General features: G+C 39.0%; 1 protein-coding gene across 19 annotated transcripts in view; it reads right to left on the reverse strand.

The window, feature by feature from the left end:
- Window positions 1-23,849, reverse strand: part of TENM4 (teneurin transmembrane protein 4) — a 1,547,018-nt gene that overhangs the window by 491,772 nt on the left and 1,031,397 nt on the right. For 18 of the 19 annotated variants that reach the window (XM_038158275.1, XM_038158258.1, XM_038158266.1 and 15 more), the window contains one exon: window positions 13,365-13,507. The exons of the other annotated variant lie outside the window; for it this stretch is intronic. The gene's annotated coding sequence lies outside the window, so the exon portion shown is untranslated. The remainder of the gene's footprint in view (window positions 1-13,364; window positions 13,508-23,849) is intronic. 19 annotated transcript variants of the gene reach the window in all.

Genomic DNA, 23,849 nt, shown 5'->3' on the forward strand with positions numbered 1-23,849 from the left:
CCACCACCAAACCATGCCCCCAAGCACGACACCAAGTGTACAGTTTTGTGTATATATGTGTGCATAACAGCACATATCTACAGGCAGGTATGCACCATATTTCAGGCAAGGTCACAATGCTCCCTGGACTTCTACAGCACTGCAAGGTACGTGAGCATGGGACAGATCAGATCATAATCAGGAGCAGAGGTAAGCCCAACCTGCTCTATTCCCCTCACAGAAACCTAGTAAAAGATCTCTAGTGGTCATCTAGATCCTCCCCTTGCCCCGAGGCAGGCTAAACTAGAGGGAGGTCATGCCTGACAGACGTTTGTTTAACTTGTTCTCAGAATAATGGAAACTTCACAATCAGTGCAGATAATCTGTGCCTGGCTTTAAGTGTCCTCATCACCAAAAGTCTTCCCTTCCAAGAGCTAGAAAACCATCCTTGCTATTGGAAGACAAGAAGGAAAGAGCCACAATAGGAATAAAGGAATAAAACCTACAGGGGTCCATGGGTTGATTTACCTAAGTTCAAAATTTTGCAACTCTGAAAGCAGTGCTGAAGGGGAAGTCTAGTTGTCCCAGTGCCAGCAGTAAGAATAAAAATTAATAATTATGCATCTGGTCAAAGGACAATGGTACAGTAAGGTTACATGATTAGTCTGATCAGCAACATAGAGGAGTGATAGGAAAAGGTATGCAAGGGTCCAAATTAATGCCACTTTAAATGCTATTAATAATGTATGATCAACTACTTAAATATTAATATCTTTCATTACCTTCTTTTACTTTGTCATACTGCATAGCTGGCAAAAACATCTCTGCCTATAACAGTATATATGTAAAAGTTGTCAGTAGGTTTATCAACTCTGTGTTGAGCAACACGAGTCCTGATGCTCAGATTATAATTTTTACAGATCTCTTTAATCCCACTTGTGTTAATTATGTCTTTTAGTACTTCAGCTGAAAGAACTGGAAGTATCTTAACTACTTACTATACTCATTAGTACTTTTTGTATTGTTTATTGTTTTACTTCCAATAATTTTAGAAAATACAGTTGAATGGACTGGTTTGTTCTAGAACAGCAACACAGCATGGAACAACTCCAAAAGATATGTTTTAAATTGGAAACACTTGCAAAAGAGGAAACCAGCTATCAGTCTCGAGTTACTACTACTGTAACTGGAAACAACTTTACAACTACATTTGTATAATTCATATTATTTTGCCAACACTTTGAAGTTACACTTTCTTCCCTCATTTCTTAAGTCAGCAAGAAACGGTTATTAAAGGCACCTTTTTTAAAAAATGAAACTGTCAAGATGTGGCTTTGAAATCTTTGAAAAGACGCCTGTAACGTATAATGTGCTATAAGCACGTCTATTAAATCACAGCTCATGTGGTTCTAACACAGAAATACCAGAAAAGAATTCTTTTCACATAGGATCAGTAGCTACACAATAATGGGAAACACTTGGACTGAAAGGTAAAAGTTGGCTAAAGTAAGCTCCTTCCCATCTGCTTGTTATCAGCAGTTATAGGAGCAGAGCAGGTGACCCATAAATATATGTATTTCTTTAACTGACAGGCTTTTGTTTGGGACTGCATGACAATGAAGGGTCTTATTTTGATTTATAGATATTGTCCAGGAATTCAAAATTAAACAGCAGCTCTTAGTAAAGAAAAGAGCAGTGGTGGGAGAAACTGAAATTATTTTCCCAAGTTAGAATTAAGAAAAATGTTGAAAAAAATTAAGTCCTCAGAATTTGCCAGGCATTCACTAGAAAACAGAAGCAGCCTGAAATCAATAGAGAAATTGATCAATTAACTCCCCCTGTCCCCAGTAAATGAAACGCCAAGAAAAGTAAAAGTACTGAAAAGACATGAAGAGAAAAACTTTGGGTGCACAAATAAATCCAAGAGGAGAAGACAGACATCGAAGTACACTCTATTTAGTATTGAAAGGCACAAATCAAGATTGAAAGGCAAAGCTAAACACATTCACACTAGAAAAAAGTGTGAATTCAATATTAATAGTGAATACGCGTGACCACTAAAGCACGGTTGTGTGATGAGATCTCAGTCTCTTAACGTGCTCAGTGCATCTTCAGAAGGTAAGAGTTGTCCACAGAAGTTGCTAGGCTCCAGCTGGGAATGAATGAAATTCCATCACCTCCATTAAATGGGAGGTCAAGGTGGAAGAGCTAGTTGTTTCTGTGACCTCAAAAATCTTCGAAATTATGAAACCATTAAATTAGGTTACTGATCTAATTGTCCAGGTCACTTGGAGTGGGGATTTTATACAGGTTTTAATTTAATATATGACTTACTATAGTTGAGATAGATTCAATAATTAACATTTAGTTATTTTTCAAGACACAGCCTCACTACAAACAAGGGATTTTTGCAGATTGTAAGTGCTGGTTGGCATTAAGTAACAACAATTTGAAAAAAAACCTTCAAAATCCCTTAAAGCCATTTTCTACACTGCATCCTCTTTTAAATATTTTGTCATCAAGAACATTACTGAATTGCTAAAGCAATTAAATATTTGTTAATTAGCAATAAAGAAAAATCAACTTATGTAATTATAAGTGAATTAAAAACAATTGAATTAATTATTAATACTAAAGATTGGCATTCTTCCCAGAGCTGTAAGTTTAATTTTACTTGTCTTTTTTAAGCTAAACTCCTTCTGTGCAATACATCCAGCAAAATTATTGATGCTTGTTTTGTATCCAAGCATTTTGCAGATGAAGGAAACATGGAGCACTCCTGCAGCTATATGCCTTGTGCCCTAATCCAGTGAATACAGTGACTCAAATTTCTTTAACATTCAGGTTCTCGGACAGATGTTTCTCAATAACAAAGGAAAAATTAAATCAAATTTTTAAGGAACCTCAGAGAGTCTAGACATGACATTATATTCATAAATAATCTACTAAACCATTAAGGCAAAACTGCTGCAAATAAGCTTTTCCACTTAAATAAAAGTAAGACCAGCCTGTAAAATTAAGACTTAGCTATTGAGTTACCCAGGGAAGTGGACACATAACCAAGCCTTCCAGAGTTCAAGAAGCATTTTGACAATGTTATCAGTCACATTGTGTAATTCTTGGGGTTGTCCTGTGCAGGACCAGTGTTTTAGTCTGTCTCATCGAACAGCCTTTGAAGTCAAACATGGTCCTAATCACCCTATTTTTCATGATTGTCTAGGCCAGTTCCCCTCTGAGAATTATCTGTCACTGTGAATTGAAGGTGTGATTAGAATAACAAGTACAGAGTCTGCTTGCTATTACTCCATGATGGAGTAGCAAGTGATTTGTCAATATTCCCTTCTTGTGCTTGTCTGGTGCTTATTTTAGGACACATGTAAAACAGAAAGTTAGAGAAGACCAACAAAATTTCTCTTTCTTTGGAACAAAGAGTCATTACTATAAACCAAGAATGCCCAGGCTGATGGTGTGTGTCTCTGCAACTCAGCCATCAGCCTGAACACCTCTCCCACGGTACTACTGGTATTTCCTCAGGGATCAGTTTCTATCACCACTGCCTGCACTGCTTCCACACCTTCCTAAAGGAACATCTGTGGGAAACTGAAGGAGCAAAGTGCTGGCTCCAAGGAGTTGTGATTAGTCAGTGACAGAAGAAAAGGTCAAGGACACGAGCTGCTAGGCTTAGCACAGGTTTAAGTCAATGGGAGCCTCTTAAACAGAAGGTGAAAGTAGGTTTCTTCATCTTCATCTAATCCATATACTCATTTACTGAAAAGCAGCTTCAGAACACAGTAGAAAGTCAGCTCCTCTCTTCCTTCAGCCCCCTAACCATGTTCCCACAGCTCCTACCATCTCCTCACCATCTCCTCATTTCAGCTCTAGTTTTGCTCTACTTCTTGTTTCCCTCTTTTGTTTCCCTTCACTCTTAGCACGCTTTTCTGTGCTGTTCTTCCTGCTGAGATGTATTTTTTCATCTTTTATTTTACAAATTAATCTCTCTCAGTCTCTCTCAGGTCTGCTTTCATCATTTTTTGATGGCCAGCAGGGCTGGATCTGGTGCCTTTCACTTTGTTCCCTGCCTATCAGCAGCACTAAGGCATGAAGCATGATGAAATAAAACCAAACCTGCTGATGGGCTAGGCCAGGCAGTGGTTTCATACAATTAAATACTTACTCAGGTTCAGATTTGTCATGGTTTGCAACCAGTCAAATCCAAATGCCACTTTCTCCTTTGCACAGTTATGCCATACTCTCCTTAACCCCAGCAGAAGAGGCATGTGGCTGTATGTATTTCCATGGCAAAATATATGTTGCCTTGCTAAAGGTATATTAGTCTCTCTCTAGAGACCATAGTGTTCCAATGTAGCTCAAATATTCATCCTGAATCCTGAAAGAACTTTTTTCTATTGGCAAAACAATTATGCAGCTGCGGTTTTAAATTATTATAAAATGGATATGGAGCTAAAGTTCCTTGATGAGATGACAGGACTGTATGGTACCATCACTGCCTTCTTTCCTGCATTGTGCAGAACCCCTATTCCAGGCTTTAAAAAACCAAGACCATACTCCTTTACCTACATGCCTTGGTCATTTTTGAGGGCAGTTAGTTACCTGTATGGCTATAGTATTGTAGAACTCAGTTTTCAATTAAACTCATTTATGAGTTTATGAGCATCAGAATTCTCTGCATTTTATTTCCTTTACAACAGAGGAAGAACAGCAGCAGTGGCATAAGGCATTCTTATGCTGGTAACCCATTATTCCCACTAGGAAGAGATGTAGTTCTTCACTTACAGTTGTATGATGGAAGCATCACACCTGTGAAGGGCAGAAAACCCTCAGTCAAAATGTACTAACCATGGTCTCACCTAGACTTTTCCCAGTCAAACCAGGAAAGAAAGGTCCATTTTTATTTTTCTTTTTTGTTTTGTTTTTCAGATAAAGTCTGAAAATTAGCAGAAATTGGCAGGGTCACTGTGAATACACAGTGAACACACACTTAAGTCCACATTGGTATTGAAAAGTTGAACATATGAGTGACTAGGGGAGGAAAAAAAGGTGTTCTAGTTTTATTTCTAAAACCAAAAAGTATTTTCTAAATATTTTGTCACAATGTTTGACTCAATCCAGATTTCTTCTCTTGAAAATTTCTGCCTTCTCAAGTGTCTTCAGCAAAACAGAGCTGGTAATACCCAGTTAACTATCCTTGCTGACGCTTAAACCTAATGAAATTTTTAAGTCTTTCTGTGTTCTTTATTTGTGTAAGTTTTTAAAGATCTTCTGAAGGCTTCAGATTTATTCACATCTCCACTCATGAACAAAGAGAAGAGAGAAAACAAATCTCAGAACTTAAGAACTTCCCAGCAAAATATCTGTCCATGCTCTGTTATACAACTCTACACTGCAGTAGGAACATCCAGGCTTTATGTGCGCTGAACCGATCTGTCAGTCTGGCTCCCTGTACATCAATACCCCAGCAAATAGTGTGCCATCTATCACAACCAGATCCTGAAAAAAGACACCTGTTCAATACTAGTGTCCAATCTCCTGAGTGAAAAAACACATTCAGAGAGTTATTATTATTTCACAAATGTTGTTTATTAATCTGGTGGGCTATAATGTTTGAATTTAAAATTAATCCTTCTACCATAGAAAATGCCGTCATCAAAGATACTATTGCACAGGGTGGAAAGAAAATTGTTTTGCTGTGCATAATAATTCTTCTGCTGAAGATGCTCAGCAATCCTTTGACCTACACACACCTTCACCTATTGTCACACAACCTGCACGAGGTACTTAAACTGGATCTGTATGAACTCCTGTTTAGGTTGTGTAATATTGGTTTGAAAGAGCAGCTAAAGACAGGTGTGAAGCAGTGTGAGGTTGACTGAGTATGATAAACTACCATAGAAGATGATAAAGAATCATAGAATGATATAGGTTGGTGAGGGACCTTAAAGACCATCTAGTTCCAGCACGCCTGTGCTGGGATACATTCCACTATAGTAGGTTGTTTTAAGTCCTGCTCAACATGGCCTTCAACACTTCCAGAGATGGGGAATGAAACATAAGAGGTTCTAGATAAGTGCAGTACAACCAATTACAGGAACATGAGCAAATGTAAAATAACTTAATGTTTCACTCCACAGTGAAATGGAAATAAATGGCAACGTCAGTAGGAAATATTACTACAGACTTTTATACATGTCCTGAACTTGATTTTTGAAAAGTACTAGGCATATAACTAAAACACTACAAATTTCAGTTAAAACACTGGGAACTGCTAGAAATATTATCATTATTTAATGGAAAGGGAACATCAAATGTTCAAATGTTAAGTATATCCTTATTTTGAGTCTGACTTATTGTAGAGAAAAAGCAAACTAATTGTATGACGATTTTAGAGTTTGCAGTACCTGGCATCTATTTTTAAAACTTACTAGTAATAGGGTAAATATGATTTCAAAAAGTGTCCTCTCAATATACTCCAGAATCGGTTTTGCATATGCCTTTTGAAGCTTTTCTCACTTTCTTGCCCCTTGCACCTATTAATATAGACTTTGCAATTTATCTATCTTTATCAGCAGAAAAACTGAAGGATTGAAAGAGAAGAGTTCCACAATATCCTAGTTATGATACCAGCTTGTGATTTGTTGATTTGTTTGTGTCCTTCTCGACAGATGTCAATTAAAAGAAAAAACGGAAGCGGGGGGGAAGCGGGAAGAAACAACAATAGGATAGGATTGACTGACAAGTGCTATGGTACAAGATTACCCTCAAATATTTTATGAACAGGACATTGGATTTCATTAAATTCTGTTTTCAAAAGCCATCTCTACTGAAAAGAAGATGTTCAGAGGAATTAACTGTTTCTGTCCTGCGGATCACGTACCAAATTCAGAGTTCACCTTCTTGTGGCAGAAGGCCTCCTTCTCACCTGCCCTATCTGCAATAGGAAGATAAGAAGCAGGTGAAAAGATCTTGCATCCTTATTACATGCAAAAGGATTAAGGCATTTTTACAGGGCTGAGTGCATTTTTAAGAACCAACTTAAAATACATAATAGCTGTACCTGCTGATACACTGAGAACTGTGCTATGTAGCCACACAGGTATTGAAAAAAAATACGCAGAAAACTGCTTTAAAGTCTACTTTGCAAGCTTCACAGTAAATCTCCCAGTGAAAACCTTCTTAACTATTCTAATAGCATGAAACTTCAAATCTCTCCTATCAGCTGAAGGCCACCCAAGTGTAGTGGAAGTTGATGTAGCAGAAGATCATGGCTCAGACAATCCTCTGCCTCACACACCCTTTCCCCTGTATTTGTGAATGCTTTACTAAAATATGGTGAATTAGGACTCATGCAGCAGGGTGTGAATTTGGAGAGGCAGGAGAACACCTTTCAAGGGGAATGTCACACAGACACAGCAGCTGGAGCCACCAAAAATTGTATGGATCAGAGTCAGGGAAGACAATACAGTGTGCAACAGAGCAGTGCCCAAGAGAAGAACAGTTTGACTACCTAGATCCAACTTCAGGAAAACCTGAGAAGAATACCCAATGTAGGAATCCTACTGTCGTGAGGGTTGAAGAGCCTGAAATTGCTATTCTGGCTCAATGAAGTTACCTGTGAGAACAGCATAGACATAATGGACATTACAGAGCCTTCTTCTCAAATCTCAGTTCTGATACAAAATCTGGTGATTTCCTGCCTAGAGTCCTGCCTTCTTTCAGTGCAGAAACAAGGAGACAAGCAGAAAAACGTGCTTCCCCCACTTATGTCACAGGTAGGAAAAGGAAGAAAGGATAAAAGGATGGAACTGAGTTGAGATGGAAAAGCTGGAAGTAGATGGTAGGAGAATTCCAGAGTATGTAAGTGTTGTCTGTATGACCTATCTGTTGGCTGGCTGTCTTGCTTGATGCTGAAGCAAATCACAGTAGTTTTGGGAGGAAAATTTAAAAATGGAAGAAGCCATTTGGCCCATATCTTGACTCTTCAGGCAGTTTGGATTTGTCTTCTATTGCTGTTATGAACAGCCTGAGCTGAGGACCCAGAAGGATTAACCTCCTCCTTAACAGGAATATTCTGAAGTGACTGATAACAGCTCCCTTCATTGTTCATGTACAGCAAGTGCAATGACCTTAAGAGAACCTGTAAGGATGGGAAAGTATCCAGCTAAGAATCTCATCCCATTACTTTACATGGGTATATCTAGTGCAGAAAAGACTAATGCTAAATGCCCATTACAAAAGTGATAACTTGGAGAAAGGGAACATCAGCTAATGCTTAGCTGAAGCTAAATATGAGTATCAGCAAATTCATCTGACCTCTTCTCACACTGTTTCAAAGGGCTGTCAGAGAAGGTGGCCTTGTCCTTCACTCTTGGAAGCAAATAAACAGAAAAACACCCTGGGCCACTAAGACATCCAAAGGTGCAGAGATGCCTTTGGATGATGAAAAAATTATCTTTCCAGATTTTAATTTGAACTGTCCTCTTTGATGGCCTTCCTTCCTAGAATCACAAAATAATTCAAGTTTGACCAGAATTTCTGGAGATCTGTAGTCAAACCTCCATCTTCAAAGCATGTCCGGATATATTAGGTGGTTCAAGAACTTGTCCCACTATTTGAAAGTCACCACATGTAGACATTACCCAACTTTCCTGGTCAACCTATTCAAATATCTGATTGCCTTTATATGGAAAATCTTAAAAAAAAAATTGTTGGCCATTTTTTCTTTTTTAACCACTTTGCAACTATTATACTTTTTTTTTTTCTCACAGACAGTAGTCACTGATAGTGACTTCAAACCTGAAGCTAGCACATTGTCAGTCTTTAAATTACTTAAAAAAATATTCAGTTTATAAAGCTGTTTTTGGTTTCTAGGAGATCTCTGTGCCTCACTTCACATACTGTAGTTCTTGAACAGGTTTATGTCTGAGGTAAAAATTACTGTGCACATCAGCAAATATGTTTTCTTTTGTCCCAGCTCTAAAAACAAAATCAAATTTATCTGCCAGTTTGCTGGCATTCTATGCCTTTCCCAAATCCAGATAAATTATCATGCAGCAATGCCAACCATTCATTATAGAAATGATCTATGTCTAATGAAAGAGGTCCTGTACTTCTATATTCCAGGGTACTGGAAATTAATTTGCATAGTGGAGGCTTCAAGGATCTGAGTATATCACCTATTCCCATACTGGGCACATTTTCTGGAAAGAATACGTCATTAATGAAAAAATTATATCATAAAACGACACATCTACTAAGGGGCATTTTTATTCTAATGTCAGCCAATCTTATCAATTTCATTGTATAAATGTGTGGCATAGACTGATATAATCTATCAAACCCTTGCAAATCCAGAGTAGATGTAAAATTACCACAGCTCAGCCCTGTGTTCTCCACACTAGGCCACACCATTGCATTTAATTTTTGACTGCTGAGCAGGACCTAAAACTGCAATGTGATCACAGAGAGAACAAACCATGTGGGGTACAATGTGTGAAATAAGGACATGGTCAGGTGACTATTTCAGATCATCTCCTGTGTCCCTTTTGCATAACAACAGAGATGAACCCTGACATGGAGCGACGAGTGCTTTATTTTGTAGTGTGTTAATCTGCAGTCTGGGCAACTTGAAGGACTGTCATAAGTGTCATAAAAAAATCAATTTCTTAGCAGAAACCAATAAAAACCATGCTAACTAATTTGACAACCCCTTAACCAGAGGAATCACAACACTTCCCATAAACTGGCTCAGGAAAGATATTCCTACCTAGACATAGTCTAGCTTCTCACCAAAATTCAGGTAGGTGAAGAAGTGCTTTGAGAAGCAACAAAACCAAAAATGATCAAGTACTGCATGTTTTTGTCTCCATGATCCCCCTAACTTGTTGTAACAGGTCTTTCAACCTCAGGGTCTTTGAGGACATGGCACAAGCAAAGCAATAGCCTTGATTCTGTAGATGACTTACAGTGGTTCCCTGTGGGTTTATTATGGAAGCCCCACATGCACAGTGTGCAACCAAAGATTATTTTTCTTCCAAAGGCCAAACTTGTATGGAATTCTGTTAATTACATGCACTGTGGAAATGTCAGCCTTTACTCCTATGTATATACACCATCCTTTGTCCTCCACATAATGATTTTGAAGTGCTCAGCAAATATCATTTGATAGAATAATAAGGTATTATTATTGAATCTTTATGTCTGCTGCTGTCCCAGAGGCATTGACCTTGCTTCTCCAATACAGAGGTCTGTCTGCCAGGCTAATCATACTGATATCTGAGTACCTCAGGAGATCCTTATGTGGCAACATTTTTACAGGAACTCAAAACTGGCCAGACATACTGATAAGATCCATGTATTACTCCTGTGCATTTCTGCAAGGTTATAAACCAATTCCAATTTCAAATGTAAATCCCCTTCCTGGTGACATGTGGAGAGATGCATGGTTCAAATAACTCAAATTGTCCCCAGCTGTCAGGGTTCCCTATACAGGTAGCAATGGATGTGATTTCCAAGCAGATAGCAACCACAGGGAACTAAGATGAATGAATTCCCCATCCACTCTTTTCCAGCAGATAGGTAGTACTGATAAATGTCCTTGAACTACTGAGTTACTATGGGAATAACATTTCATTTATGTCCTTCACTTCCATTTGCCAGGACAATGCATTCACGCTGTATCTTTTAGCCATGGACAACCAGATATTAGCTCACCTTCCCATAAGTTGTTTTTTTTCCCCTTGATTTGACGTTGTAAAGGCATAGCCATAAATATCCATGCACACAGCAGGGTTTATGCAATACATCTGACAGGGCATGGTTACCCCTAGCACAATACCACTTTTTAATATAATTTTGGCTGGTTTCCATAGCTGTCAAAAAGTCTAGGTTAGGTTGATAGGTCTCTTAAAATGTACAATTTCTGGCAAACAGGTTTTTATTCTTCCTTTAAGAATGTCCTGATACTTATGAGGAGGACATTTTCTTTCAGGAATGAGATATTTTGACAGTTGCTGAACAAATTATGATACAAAAGCTTCTATCTAGAGTTATGCAGATACTTCATGGCAGCATCAGCATCCTTTACATATCTGCACAGCTGCAAAAATGTCCAACAGCTTCATTTTTCCACTCAGAAGCTTTTTATTTTCTTTTTTGAAACAAAATGGCAGAGTTCTACTATTGCCTCACCACTTATTTGTCCTGGAAAGCCTTCCTTTCTCCCTCTAGTGCAGTGAAGATACCTAGGCTATAGTTCCTTTTATTGCAATACCTCTGAGAACCTCCACATGAACAAGGGCTTTGATATAATGGCACTGTTGTTACACGAATTTCTACCAAACCAATCAGCTACAGTCAGAAATCAAAATATTCTTTAAAATATACTTATTTTAATTCAGACCTATCAAGAACAATCTGCCTGTCACTGGTACAATGTGTATGTTTAAAAACTTGCTCAAAGCTGCAAGAATTCAGGGTAGTCTCATTACTATATGAACACAATAATCTGAAATATGTTTTATAACCTGGACCGGGGGAAGAAAACATATACGCTTATTCTTATTGCTTAAAGCCAAAGGAGAATCAGTACGTTCTTGAGACATAAAGCTATACTTGGAACCCTATTTGAGTAAAAATATTCTCCTGTGATGAATTTCAAAACCAGAAATGTCACAGAACTCAGCCTCATCCTTACCAGTCCATCACAGATTTTGTTGACAGGTTTCTGTACTTTAAAGTATAGTGTTCTTGGCTTCAAGTTGTAGAAATAAACTCAATTGTGTTTCTAAATCTTTATGGCTCATTGAAGTCTTGGTGTATGTGGGAACATTTCAAATTTCTTTTGTTCTCTCTGAAATACTTTGGGATGGACACTCATTTGTAAAACAGAGGTACAGCACTCTGCGGCTGACAAGGTCTACTTACTAACTGTTGCACACAAATATTGGAATATTACCAATATTGCTGATGGGACGTGCCTTGGCTTGTCTGGCCCCTGCAGCTAAGCCAAATAGCAGCAACTGTGGTGTTTCACCCCAGAGACACTTCTGGCTAGCTAGATGATGCAGCTGGGCACGTGAGAACAAGTTCAGGCATGCCAGAGCTCCAGTGGTATGGCTGGAGCTTACTCTCGTAGAGGGTCACTCCCCAGGTCTCCCTGTGCCGGGGAAGCTTTAAGGCGATGGTGAAGGAAGGAGTCAATTCTGATGGAGAGTTTTAATCCAGAGTTTTTATTCTGGGCTGCATGGCCCCTGAATCTAGCAACAGCTCCAACAGAACCCCTCTCTGCATGATCTGCTTGCCCTTTTACCTGGGGGAGAGGGGGAGGGGACGGAGAGGAAACCCACCAACCAGGTATGGGAGAGGAGGTCCCAAGGGACAAAGGACACCTGGATTGTCCAGTACCCCTCAGAGTTAGGCGGCATCTTTTGAACTTGCCCAATCACTCAACGCCCTTCTGGAATTCCAGGATTGACAGACAGTACTTAGCAGGGGTCAAGGTGGGGAATAGAGAGGTGATTGACACACCTGAGGAAGGAATCTTCAGGGAGAAACCCAGGATATCTGAGGCAAACTATGACATCACACCACAACACACAAACATTTTTTATGGGAGACAATAGAGATCTTAAAGGCATCTTATGCAACATTATTAGATTAATCAGAAATAGTATATCCACATGATATTTTGGTTGCGCTCATTCAACAAAAGTGTTGGTGGGAGTCAAGATAAAGTTGTACTTTAATACAGAATTTATTTGGTGGGGAAAAAAAAGAAGTGTTATTTTTACTTGAACTGGGAGTGTCCAGGAGTAAATAGCTGTGTTGGTCGGTATTTGGTGAGTTGGAAATGCTGGTAAAAGACAGGGAATGGAGGTTGTGTGGTAAGGAATAAATTATGCCAACTAGTATACGACCTGCCATGAAATTATATTTAGGTTATTTCTGATACTTCAAATGAACCTCCAGACCAGCATATTAACACTGGCAATATAATTTATTCAAGCTTCAGGAACCTGGGATCATTTCTCATTTTGATTCAATCACTTTGGTTAAACCTCTTGTTAACAACACAGGAAAAAATGGATTTTCCAAGTGATCATTATTTATTAGACAATAAATTTAAAATGACACTGCAAATATAATTTCATGGTTTTTGCTTTTTCATTTCTTAAAAAGAAAAAAAGGACGGAGACAAATAACGGTGCTTAAAACATCATGAGGACAATCTTGATTTACCAACTCCAATACAAACACACATCAAAAGAAAATTATAAATGTCTAAATACCACACCCATGACAGATTAAGAGTTTTACTTCTTTGACTCATCTTTACAAATAAATCTAAAAAGCAATGATAGTATACTTACATATTTCAGATCCTCATCTGTCTAAGAATAGAAAGCACTGAAGTCATGTGTCAGAATAACTCGGGTGGTCTCTTCTCAACTCCCTTTTTGTGATCACCATCCACAAAAATCAGTGCGCCACTGCAATGGTCCAGCCATCCTCACTACAGAAAAGGAGCCAGGTGTTGAGTGTCAGACAAGACTGGCATGGATTTGTAAAGGTTGTTTGCATGGCAGCTGTCAGGATTCTAAGACTCAGATTCCCTCTATCTGCCAGAGTACCTCCATCAGAAGCCAGGCCATCACATCAGACAGTAATTGGTACCTGTCTTTAATGTCTGTATTGATATGGATAAATGGGTATCTACCTCCATATCTACAGGCCGGCCATGACCACACTTCCTTCCCACGCTTTGATTTCCCCAGGAATAGTTATAACATGTTCCAGGCTTGTTCCTACCCAAGATATGCACACCATATCACTATCCATTGGTGGCTTCATGCATTAGATGTGGCCTCAAAGGCTAGATAAGCAGTATATCAAATGTGAGGTGCTTCAAGCTAAATGGAATGAAACTGGACCTAAGTTAGCATGCACACAAGTTTAAGAATGGTGAAAGAGGCAGTATATTTTTCATGGGACAAACTTTCTAACTGAATTTTTTCTTCCTTTTCTGTCTATATTTTATGCTTAATGTTGGTAATAAAGCATATTTCATTATTTTAAAATATCACTAAAATACTGTAGGTTTTTGCAGATTATAAAGAAATTTAGGAGAGACACTCCTATGTCTGACACCCGGATGAATCAAACTGTTTCAACATACATTATCAAAATTACCATCTCAGTCCCTTACTGCATATTGCTCAGACACCTTCACTCAGTAACGTCCTGGGCACTTTTTTAGCAGGTCTATATTTAATGGAGACTTGAAGACAACTCTCAATTTTAGAGGTACTTGAATCTATATTTACCATGAGACACACTGGATAATGTCACTGTGTTTAGTAACAACACTCACTAATATAATGCGTGGCACAGCAGAGAAAATGAGCGAGTAATCTTGCTAAGGACCAACAGTTTCTGATAGGTCACAGTTAGCATGCCCCTCAGCGCTCTCAAAAAATAGCTTGAAAAGTTGTGACTGCAGATGCAAGACGTAACCCAGTTCAGCTGTCCGTATAAAACTGTCCAGTGCAACTAGAGATGCCCTTGTTATTCTGACCGTCCTTCAGCGGCTGTCCAGAAAGACGGGGGTTTCTTGCAAATCCTGCATCTTCTCTTCCAGCCTCTTAAATAAGCCTGGGCATCTAAAATGGCTTGGGGCATCTCAAATGTCTCTAAGTTTTTTTAATTAATGAATTTTAAAAATTAAAGCAGTGTAAAAATTTGTAAATTTAAAGCAGTGGGATTCCAGAAAGCTATACTGTTTTGTTTGTTAGGGGCTGACATAAATGTATTCCAGTAGAGATAATGCTGTAAATGTTGATCATGTTACAAGTTGGCCCACCTACTGTCACTTCAGGAAGCAGAGGTTTAAATATAAAACTACTATTTTTAACTGAGTTAATATTGGAACTGAGGGAGGAGATGTTCAAGCTGGGGTAAATAGTAGCCTGGCTGATGTAAGTAGCAGTATATTGATGTACAGCACTGAAGCAACTATCAGAAACAGTAACTCTTCACTCCATCAAGAGCTTTGCAAATGTACTTATAATTTTATTTTGATAAGGAAAAGAAAAAAATCACAACAGAAAGTTGAGATTATTCAAAGGGCTCTCAGAAGTCCTGAAAAACTTCAGTGAGAAAATAAATGGAAATATAGAGCATGTGCCCTAGCCCAGTAGACTGCTTCAAATCCCTGAGCTAAAATATGCACGTTATATAACTATGTGTTTTGTTTACAATGAGCAGTATATTCCAGACATAATTAAAATAAATAAAATTGTTATTGGATACCTCTGGATGATAAAAAAGACCCAAATAACCCTCCACCAAACCTCTGAGGTATTAAATAAAAGGAGGTTTTATACCATAAGCATTCATTTATGTTTTCTTCTTGAAGCTGTAGTTCCTAAAGTACTGTAAGTTAAATTATTATTAAAAATACGATCGTGACTATCCCATTTTTATTACTAAATTGGAAACAGGAAAAATAAAAACAAAACAAAAAATAAAATGCTCTAATACTTAAAACTCATAATTTTACGTACCTTAGTTTATCTTGATTTATTAAATATTCTAATGCTGGGTATTCTTTTTGGGTGTCTACTCAATAGCACTTGGCCTTTGTAATGCAATATAAGGAAAATTAGAAAAGTCTAAGAAGTTTAACCCAAGAGGAACCTTACTTCTCCAAAAATCCAACTAATGGAGCCAAAGCTGTGTTTTCTTTTTAAATTACTTTCTCTCTCTTTAGCTGAGGTGTTTAAAGACTCCATAACAAGGCACAGCACAGAGTACAGCACAGGAGGACTGCGACTATGGGCTTTAGGGAGATTAATGGCTGCAGAGCGGTTCACTTTTTGTTACATTAACCTGCCCAGAAAAGCAATTCCCTCCACAGCCCCATACCCAATCCCCATAAGTGGAGACATATGGCAGTTCTGTGATACAGAGAACACACTGTGGTAGTTTTATTGATACTGGGACTGCTTCTTAGCCAGTATAAGTCTTCTCCACTCAGCTATGAATTGATCCCATTGACTCTTGGCAAAAGCAGAACAGTCATAAAGGTTAATGCTGCCCTTGCAGTCAGATTCCTCCTCTGAATTGCCCTGTGAAGGTGCCTCTCTCCACTGACTCCAGGGAGACTGGCAGATTAAATTTAGACTGAGCTAACTCTTGTGCCTCTGCCGCTTTGGTGGGATCAATCTGTAAAGACATGCTTTTCTCTTCTTCCGTGATTCTTAGATGTAAGTCTTTTGATAGAAAACCATCAGAAGTAGCAAAGAGAGTGGTGCAAGTTGTGCCTGGCCACCACTGTTTTCTTATCTGGAGAAATGTCAAATGAGCAGAGCCTCTTTCTCCCTCTCTCTCCCCTCCCCCTCCTTCCCTCCCTCACTCTAACTTCTGCCTGTCCATTATCTATCTGAGGACAATAATCATTAAAACATTTCAAAACCCATATCCCAATGCTTCCATGTTGAACTAACATGAATACTTGGAATTGGAGAGCTATGGTGCATTTTGGAAGGACGTTACAAAAGGGGTTTTCAGCTCAGATTCTTGGCTAAAGGAGAAAAGGCTTGGCAATGGGGCACAACATTGCACATACATAGACACACAGAGATAATTTCATATTTTCTGCTTCCCTCCTCAGATTTCTCTCTTCCAGCCATCAGCTTCTCTACTAACCTTGAAATTGCAAGGAATTTCATTCTGTGGCTTGTGTTTCCTCCAAAGCAGAATTGCAGGACCTCAGTTCCTCCCTAGAAATTATGTCTCCTGGAGTCATTATTCCCTCTTGGCCTCAAACCACTTCCTGCAATTTCAGAGCCACTGAAAACAGCAGTTTCAAATTATCTATTAACCCATGAAGGCTAAGCCAGCCAGGATTCACCAGTGCTCCTTTGGTGCATTTTTCTTTTGTCACACTGTTCCTTCTTTCTATCCCTAAACTTTGAAATAGAACTGAAAAGATTCTTCCTCAGATGAGTTTTGGCCCATTTTACAGACCTTCTCCTCCGCATACTGTTTTGTTTCTACCTCCAGATTACTACAGACTACCATTTACTAAATCTATCTTTCTTGAAAAATTCTGATGACCTGTAAAAGCTGAAACATTAACTATCAAAACCCTTGGGTATAGCCACAAATGATTATGTAAGGCTCAAGGCTCAATGCCAGATGAACAGACGACAGACACATTTATCATCAGTAGGAACCGGCACATTAATTGGCTATGATACCAGTACCGTCCTTCAGCATTAACAAAACTCTTCTTGATTCTGAATGTCCCCCTAGAACACCCTTTATTAAAAAAGATAAATAATACTGAGGCCAAGGGTCACACTGCTTCATCTGAGAAAACTCAATTATTTATGAATACTTCCCTGACTCAGGCTTGGTAACCTGTTAGGCTGGCAAAGAGAGCTTTTTGGTCTACTGACTAAACATTATCATTCTATACAGATGTGTCTTCTCTATTAAAGAATCAACAACAGAGAAACAAAAACACATTAGTCCTGTAAAGCTTCTGGACTGGGGCAAGAGTGCTTGAACACTGGAACAGTTTATCTAGAAAGGCTGTGGAGACTCCATCCTCGGCAATATTCAAAATGTGAGTGGACACATCCCTGGGCTCTTGTGGCTGACACTGCTTTGAGCACTGTGTGTTGGACTAGATGATATCCAAGCTCCCTTCAAGCTTCTGCGACATTCTGTAGTTCTGAGTCCATGATATGAAGCCACAGAAGTCAATTCCTCAGTTTCTGTTCTGGGCTCTTCCATGTACTCATACAAAAGTCAAAATACTTGTAACTGGCTACTGCTTCCAGCTATTTAACCATGCAAAGAGGAATATAATCCTAGGAGACCCTCATGCCAATTTTCTTGCATGCAGCTGAGAATGTGAAGTAACCCGTGGCCACCCGTGGTTTGGTATGGTACCTGCAGAATTCCCCAGCAGTTAAGTGAACTCTTCTGCAAAACAGAAGACCCTATTTAGCACAGTTGCTATGCAAATATTTAGTATGATTCCAGGCACACTGTTTGCGCGTCATCATCGTCACCACGGACAGTACAAAAGCAGTGACACACTCCAATATCTCTGCATGAGAATGGGGAAAGTAAAACACAGATAATTTTACTGGAATACTGACTGCATGTTAAAACTAGTAGAAACAAAGTGTTTCCTTCAAAACTGGCTTTCACCTACTTCTTGAGTTGCCAATAAATGGTTCTGTGACCCATTTCATTGAAGAAAGAGCTTAAAAGTAATACTGTAATACTCCATGGAACTCAAAGAGGATCCTCTGGGTCAAGTCCATCTTGCCAACACAATTTCTGCCTTGTGGTCACATGTTGCTACCTTGCCTGCACTTGATATACACAAATTTTGATATTATCAACACACCTCTCCATATAGCTTGTTAGCTAATTATGTGTTCATCCTAATATAAATGACATTTTCCCCATCCTTGTACCACCTTCTTGACAAGAAGGAGAATTGTTTTTTTCTTTCTCCCCCAAGGGGCATGGGGAGTTTTCCTCAGAATGATACAGTATTTCCTCACACTTGGAACAGAGCCTTCTGTTTGCACACAGTACTGGGGAATTTTCAGTGCTGACACCAGTGAGGCTGGCATGCACACTTTATACCTGCACAGCCAAAGGAACTGGCAGATGGTTGGTGACAAAAGGAGCATCCCATGGAGCTGCAGGAGAACCATCTCAACAGATCCCAGATTTCAGAGCCTGAAAGACACCATGCAACAGCCCAACTGTATGAATGCTCAGCATTCAGCCAGAAGCAAGGCAGGTGCTTGAAATGCTTGCCAGGACTCACTCATTCAAACATGTTCAGTCTTCAAGATGGAAATAAATCTAGCAAATGGGTGTGGAACGCTTTTACAAAGAGATATAAGAGCAATCACCTGGTGTAGGACAGAATATACCACCTTGTCTCTGTGACTTTTTGGTAGCTGGAGGACTGACTTATAAGAATTGTCCCTCCCAGGCCTCCAGCAGGAGGAACTGTCTCTTCCAGCAGGAGACCCAGTGAGAGTAAGTGGGAGTAATGAGAATGTATGATTTTGAATGAAGTAATGTCTGAAAAAAACATGCTACCAAGTAGGTCTCGTTTCAGCATGGGTCTCCAGGACTAAACATTTGCCATTCCACAGCATTTGGTGAGGACCATTTCATGGGAGAGGGGTGGCTGCTGATGGTCCAGTTCTGCATAAACACTTGAGTTGTAAGCCTGGCTGGTGGGACTGGAGAGGAGGGAGTCAAAACTGTTAGGCTCAATATGTTAGACTTGTCAGATTTTGATCAGTTCTGCTCTCTGCTTGACAGCTTCATATTTCATGTCATCCTATCCTTAGCAGGCAAGTGATACACCTGGAGTTCTGTCTCCCATTTAAACTTTTTAAAGAAAAATGTGGGGTTTTTCTGCATCTTTCCTTCCTGAGGTTGGTGGCAGACTAAGGAGGAAGCATTTAGGTATTTGCTTCTTGCTATTAATTTATTTCTTAACTCCCCTGAAAATTTTCCAGTACCTCAGCTCCTGCTCAAAATTTTCCATGCTGCAGCTACAATGCACTGACATGATTCACAGTTCTTGTTAAGCAACGGTAAACCTGACCCAAATGTGTGGAGCTTCTTCCTTCTACAAAAGAAATTAATCATAGCAAAGATCATTGCAGCTAATCCGTCTTCAGACTCAGGAAGATTCTTCTGCACTGCATTTCAGAAGATGACTTTCATCAGATGTAAAGCCTACAAATATTTTCTGACTCGGTAGGGCAAACTACGGATATAGGACTTGATGTACAAATGTAACAGCCCTTCTCCTATCATACATCAGCCAGTGTAGCACAGACGCAATGTCACAGAAAGAAAAGCATAAAATAGAGGGAACGAACATAAGAACTAATTTATAACTTGACAATGGGAAGAGGAAACCAACTAAAACAATTTTTAGTGAGGGTCCAATGGAATACCATGGAGTTAGTCTCCCTAGAGGAATGAAGGGAAGACAGGAACAATACTAACTCTCTAAATGCAAACACTGATTGGGAGAGGTGGTGCTTCTGTGATCTGCCAACAAGAGTAAGAGTTCTTCACTGAATAAGCAACTGGGCTAGCTGGTGTAGGAAGCAGTGTGCACACTGATGCCCTAGGGAATCAATTTCATGATCAGAGGACCCTGAGATATGCTTCAGTTTTCTCATAATGAGTGAATTGAGTGTGTTCATCAAAACTGAGATTTCAGGGCTCAAAGTTCAAAAAGCTACCAGAGGTGACATAACTTCCCTGCTTCCTCCTTCTCTTGTCCCTTCCAAAAACAACGCCACTATATTTTTTTTCTTGCCACTTGGCTGAAATCACCTGGGGGTTAATTATCTTTCTGAGATGAAAACCATATGCTGTTTCATATTCTTGCATAAGGTTAAGCTGAATATGATGAAACTGATCAATTAAATCTTGTGGGAAGAGAAGGGAAGGGAGGGTGAAGACTGGCCAGGAGTTAGTGTTCTCATTTACTGACAATGTAATCCAAGGTAACAGACAAATATTAAAATGTGCTTGCTCACAAGGAAAAACAGAGAAAGTGTTGCCTGCGTCACCATAAAATAAAGCTGGGGAACACTAAATGGGGAATATTAATGTAAACAATATGGGGGAAATTACTGCTTATGACTGGTCAGATTCAGACTATGGAAAGGTCATATTATTTAAAAAAAACAATTTTTCTATGTATTTGGTTTTGTTTTTTGTATTTCTTTTTTTTACCTTGCAGCTTGCAGACTGCTTTGAACACTGATATTTTGAACACGCAGCTGCTGTGCTGATGTGCATTCATAAAATCCAGCCTGTTATGTGGGTCTACAGCTGTCATTTCACTTTAGTGCAGGAACAGTCCCCTAAAATGTTAGTCTGATTTTCCAATCTATCTGGCATGTGAAGCTGGCTCTTATCACTGTGGATGGTTGTACTTCAAGCTAGAATATGGATTTTTTTTTGTGCTCGTGTGGCAGGGATAAAAGAGAAGAAGAAAAAACAGACATAGAAGTGCTCCACTAAGTCTCATGCTTGTAAAATTCCATGCATACAGAAATTGCATGTGAAAAGAAGATCTACAGCTACATGCAAGTTACTGAAGGCAAACAGTGCAACATAAGCATAGAGCTGTTTACAAGTAAATTCTTCATAACTCCTAAGCCAAAAACTTTGTTGCCTGAATAATTTCCTTGTCAAAGAGAAACATTTCTTTGCCAATGAGAAAGAATAATTCCAAGAATCATTCAACCCCCAGCCCTGCAGAGTTTAGGTTGTACATGGGTTAACATTTCAGTGCGGTTACACTCCCTCAGCAGCTAGCATTTGGAAAGTGTGTTACTGAAAAGAAATAAGCACAAACATACACAGATGTCTACTGTTCTGGGTTCAAATAACCCTTGTGAAGAAAAGAGTGGTGTATATACATATGGGTGTGCACGTGTGTGGGCATGCATGGGAAAGCAAAAAGAGCTTTATTTTTATTCTGAATCCCACCTAAACAAAGATCCTAATGTTATCCCTTGGAATGAGGTAAGAAATATGATCATTTGGTTCCAAGACCTGCCTGAAAATACAGGTTTTGTAGCCCTGAATGAGCGGCAGCCAAAGAAAAAGAGATCAGATGAACTGCATTTAGAAGTGATGCAGTGAACTGGTACAAGGGGAAAGTGCTTTTAGTGATCGATATGAAAACAGGGGGCTTTCATCTAACCACAGTGAGGACGGCAAAGCGGAATTTGGGCAATACAATATGGGATAAAAGGGTGGATAGCCTCTTATTTCAACCTAAAGACTTAATGATGCTTATTAAAAGGTTGCTACCTGGTTTCATGGAAGAATTATTGCCCTCTACCTATTTCCTTAGAGTGAATGACCTGACAGAGAAAGCCAAGTTTACTTAAGTCCTTGGTCCTTGTTATGGAAATGTTCTTCTCATTTTCCTGTGACTTTGCCAGAAGACCAACCCATGCAAACCAGCAAGACACAGTGCAATTCCCCAGGCAGCATGTTCGTATTACAGCATTTGGCTCATTAGATATTACAATCTGATTCACATAACAATTGTTTACATTCGGGTCAATGTTACAAATAAGTGAGACCTTTGAAATAGCAAAGTGTTCTCATGCTTAAAAAAATACACTGGGCCAAAGTCATGTCTGGAGGGGACACATTGAAGACAATGAACTTCCAGCAGGTGAGCCAGGCTGCACATTTCTGCTGAGCAAATCTTTCCACCACTGCAGCATTTCATTATTGCTGTCATTTTCTCTATGAATTATTGCCTTCTTGTCAGATTTACCTCCCCTTCCACTTGAAAACAGTCATCTGGGGAATAGGCCAGCAATAAAACAAAACCTCCTGGAGGTTAATGTTGCAATGACAACAACAAAAACAGGAGCTGGTCTACCTCTTCAACTAGGGGACCAAACCACATAGTGCTGGTTCAGCTACAAGAGTTCAATCTGTCTGTATCTAAATATAATAGGCAGCACTGCTTTTCTGGCACTGGATAACAACAATGTTTTGAACTCACAGTTACTAGATTTTTTTAAGGCTACTTGGTGTGTGTCAAGACTTAAATTTCTTTAGCAGTGACATTCAGTTGAATTCCTGTGCCATTAAAAAATATATTAATAAGGTTTTCAATTAATGTTAAGAGGTCCCATATGGCATTTGACTATGAGTATACAAGGTGCTAGCATTTCTACAATTCTACAGTAAAGAGACATGGGGCAGAGATATGCCCTAGGAGATAGAAAACCAGAGCATCAAAATGTCCTTCTTGTTACCAGAGCCCAACAACTGCATAAATTGGCCTTTTCTGGTGAAAGAACTATCTTACTTTTTGTAAAACAAACTGCATTTTAGCTACAGTTGACTGGGCTAAATTTATGAAAAGTCATTACTTCTCCTGTATTCCACCTGAATATGTTTGTCTTACATGTGAAACCTAATTCTGGAGTTAAGTCTAACCAGAACCGAGAGGGAGCCTAGATATAGATTCATAGAATCATTTAGGGGAAAAAAGACTTCCAAGATCATTGAATGTAAAATACCTTTCGAATTGCAAAATGCAGGAAATGTTTTTAAGTTAAACATTTTGAGACATGTAGAATGTGTGAAAACATTTCTTTAGAAATTACCATGGCATGGAATCAAGCCATAATCAAATGAATGAAATCAAAGAACCTTTCCTATGTTGCCTTCCTTGAATAGTCATTTATGAACCAGAAAGTAAATGCACAAAGAATCTTAAATCACAACCAATCACACCAGCAAAACTTTGATACTTCTTCACACTACTAAGGGGCTCAGAAGCTAGAATGACTGCAACAGGAGACGAAATCCAACTTTACTGGAACAAATTGTGCTTTAAATAATGTTGGTGCAGTGCCACAAAAGTCAATGGGATATAACCTTCACAGCTAATGAAAGAGGTCCACTAAATGTGTCCTAGTCATCTTGGCTGCAGAACCCCTTTGCACACTCTGTGCACAGCCTCTTGTTCCTTCTCTTAGAATTAAGTAAAAGATTTTCAGTTAAAATATAAGCTAATGAATTTCAGAAACACCTTTTTATAGTAAATCCTCGAGTAAATAAGGACAGTACACTGAAAAGTACAGAGCAGATTTACATGAAGACTGCTAGAACTTGAATTTAACTCATTGCAGTCTATAACTTTCTTGTGAGGAGAAGAGGGACAAACACTGATCTCTTCTCTGTGGTGACTAGTGACAGAACCGAAGAGAATGGCTTGAAGCTCTGTCAGCAGAGGTGTA

This window comes from Motacilla alba, chromosome 1, assembly GCF_015832195.1.
Source record: "Motacilla alba alba isolate MOTALB_02 chromosome 1, Motacilla_alba_V1.0_pri, whole genome shotgun sequence".
NCBI classification, from domain to species: Eukaryota; Metazoa; Chordata; class Aves; order Passeriformes; family Motacillidae; genus Motacilla; species Motacilla alba.